The sequence below is a fragment of the Ascaphus truei genome (genome assembly GCF_040206685.1).
Source record: "Ascaphus truei isolate aAscTru1 chromosome 13 unlocalized genomic scaffold, aAscTru1.hap1 SUPER_13_unloc_8, whole genome shotgun sequence".
Classification (NCBI taxonomy): domain Eukaryota; kingdom Metazoa; phylum Chordata; class Amphibia; order Anura; family Ascaphidae; genus Ascaphus; species Ascaphus truei.
The window spans coordinates 122065-124325 of record NW_027453852.1 but is presented as its reverse complement, the minus strand read 5'-3'; the positions used below and the strand labels follow the sequence as shown (position 1 = coordinate 124325).

Sequence of the window (2261 nt, the reverse complement as noted above, 5' to 3'; positions counted from 1 at the left end):
AAAAGAGGAAAAATTGGTGAGACAAATTGTATGTAAGGAGAAGGTGAAAGGTGGCAAAGGAGCTCCAAGGATGGAGGTGATTTTGGGGGCAAAGTACATCCAAGTTTGTATAAAGTTGATTAATGGGGAAGAAACAAAAGCTACCTGCATGGGGAGATATACTGCGGGGGGATGCTGAGGAAACTAGGGCTGTGTAATACAGACCTGAGGAGGCCGTTTTGTTTTGAGACACCAGAAAATTACAGGGTAATAGAGGAATTTATTAGGGAGTTTGATTTGGTTGGGGTAGAAAGATCACTATGGGATGATCAAAGAAAATGACAAGAGTGATTATAGAAAGAGATGAGTATAAAAGTGTTGGGTGGTTGGTTGAAAAGCATTTAAAAATAATGTGGAAGAATGTAAATCACAAGGGGCTGACAAACACTCAGAAGGACGTGACTTGGATGGCAGTGCACAGCTGCCTGCCCGTAAGGGAATTCCAGAGGAAAAGACATCTAGCAGAGTCAGAAATATGCCCTAGAGAAGGGTGTGGAGGAGTAGAGGATGTGGTCCATCTGTTCTGGAATTGTAGCTTTGTCAGAAGGGTATGGAAGTGTCTGGGGAAGCTGATAAAAGAACTGATAGGAATCAGGACTCTAGAATTCAATATGATGATGTATGGGTTGTGTGAGGTGGAGGGGGAGAGGAGGAGCGTGTTGTGGAAGATAATAAACTGTATACAAGAAGTGGTGTGGGATGTAAGGAATGTGTTAATATTTAATAGAGAAGAGATTGGAGTGAACGTGTGTGTGAGAGTTGTTCTGAGCAAAATGTATACATATTATCTGTTGGATGTAAAGCAGTTGGGGGAAAATGAAGGAAGAGAATTATGGAAACCAAAAGTGTGGAATAAAATGGTTAAAAATGTATAAAAGGGTGGGGAGAGGAGAGATTATCTGGGTTTTCCTTATAGGGATAGGAAAATGTATTACTGTTTGTGCAAAATGTATAGAAAAATATAGAGGGAAAAAAAGAGGTGAAAATGTTGATGTGTTAATAGATTGAGAAATTGAGGGGTGTTTTGGGAGTGAAAGGGAGTGTGGTGAGAGGGTAGGGGGGGGCATATGCTCTTACCAAAGGGAGAGAGAAAGAAAGCTTCCCGGAAAGGGGGGGAAGTAATTGTGAGGAGCAATAATGTGCTACGAGGGTCCGTTTGGTGGAGTATCGGAGAGAAGGGGCCAGTGCTCCCCTCCGGTGGGAGACCGTCGGAGGAAGAGCATATGGGGAGTGTGCGAGCTGGAAAGAGAGAGAATGTGTTGGATGAGGGAAAACAGGACAGGTGTTTGTCCCTGCATAGGGTGCTAGTTAATGAGGGGAAAGCGTTTTTCTTTATTATAAAATGTATTTGAATGTTGAAATATGAAATGTATTAACAAAATGTATGGGTTGTTGTAATGAAAGGGGGGTTTGTTATTTTCCAAAAAGTAACTCTGTAAATAAATATAAAAACATTTAATAGAAAAATAAAAAAAATAATAAAAAATGATCCTGCAGGTGGCTCTCCCAGGGCGAGGCTTGCTCATTGCACTTGGAGCTAGCTGACCTCTGCGATTTCCCCACATGCGGGAAACTCGACTGCACAATTTCTGGTAGTGGGGGACTGCGTGCTCGCTCTCCCCTGTTTTTGGACTGTTAGAAAAAACAGAAACAAAAATCAACAACAACAACAACCACCACCCACAGCACAGGTGTTTGTTCAGACAAGCTGCTATTGCCACTGCTTGGGCTTTGGGCCTGGTCAATAACTGTGGCATAAAAGGAGCACCCACCCACCAACTAGACAGGTAGCAACATCTCAAACAGGGAGAAATGACAATTAGGCACCTGCGCAGACATTTAGGAATAAATTCAGGTGGATTGGGAAATAGGGAAACACATATAATTCATGAAAAAAACATTCTAAACAAAAAGGGCCAAGAACTGTAGAATATGAGTTGCAGCAGCAGCAGCAAAAATGTATCTGCTGAGCGATGCAAAAAAAACGATCTATCGATCTATCTATCTATCTATCTATCTATCTATCTATCTATCTATCTATCTATCTATGTATCTATCTATGTATCTATCTATCTATCTATCTATCTATGTATGTATCTATCTATCTATCTATCTATCTATCTATCTATCTATCTATCTATCTATCTATCTATCTATCTCTATCCAGGGAGCAGCAGACAGTGTCAGCTTGCTTCTATATGTAGCCCTCTTTCCCCCCCCTA

General features: G+C 41.2%; 1 pseudogene; it reads left to right on the top strand.

The window, feature by feature from the left end:
• The first annotated feature begins 1521 nt into the window (after positions 1–1521).
• LOC142474145 (U1 spliceosomal RNA) lies at positions 1522–1663 on the top strand (annotated as a pseudogene).
• Positions 1664–2261: the final 598 nt, after the last annotated feature.